Source organism: Etheostoma spectabile, chromosome 23, assembly GCF_008692095.1.
Source record: "Etheostoma spectabile isolate EspeVRDwgs_2016 chromosome 23, UIUC_Espe_1.0, whole genome shotgun sequence".
NCBI lineage: Eukaryota > Metazoa > Chordata > Actinopteri > Perciformes > Percidae > Etheostoma > Etheostoma spectabile.
The window spans coordinates 9,971,755-9,972,179 of record NC_045755.1 but is presented as its reverse complement, the minus strand read 5'-3'; the positions used below and the strand labels follow the sequence as shown (position 1 = coordinate 9,972,179).

Here is a 425-nt window from a genome sequence, read left to right as displayed (position 1 = left end):
AAACATATTGCAATATTCTGCGATATATTGCAATTTAAAACCTTTTTTCCAACTTCAGATTTTTCAGAACTTCCAACTTTTAAATTTCATTGCTACAAAATCAAGCAAGCATCGTGCATCTATAATAAAAGATCAATACTTGACGCCTGTGTATCGATGCAGTATTTCCACTGAAAATATTGCGATACTATGCTGCACTGCTCAGTGTACCTGTCTCTCGCTCTACCTGTCTGTCTACTATTGATATTTGTAATTTTTCAGAGGGAGTTTTATCCCAGTTTTTTAATTCTGGTTTCAAAATCGGGCCCCAAACTTCACATCCGTAAAGCATTATTGGCGTTATCAGAAAATTGTAGATTTTTAGCCAAATTCTTGCGGGGATACTTGATTTTCCAAATTTGCATTTGATTGCATACAAAGCTCTC

General features: G+C 35.1%; 1 protein-coding gene across 1 annotated transcript in view; it reads right to left on the bottom strand.

Annotated features, from left to right (window-relative positions):
- The window catches only part of atxn7l1 (ataxin 7-like 1), a 13,169-nt gene that overhangs the window by 6,993 nt on the left and 5,751 nt on the right, over positions 1–425 (bottom strand). The window lies entirely within an intron of this gene.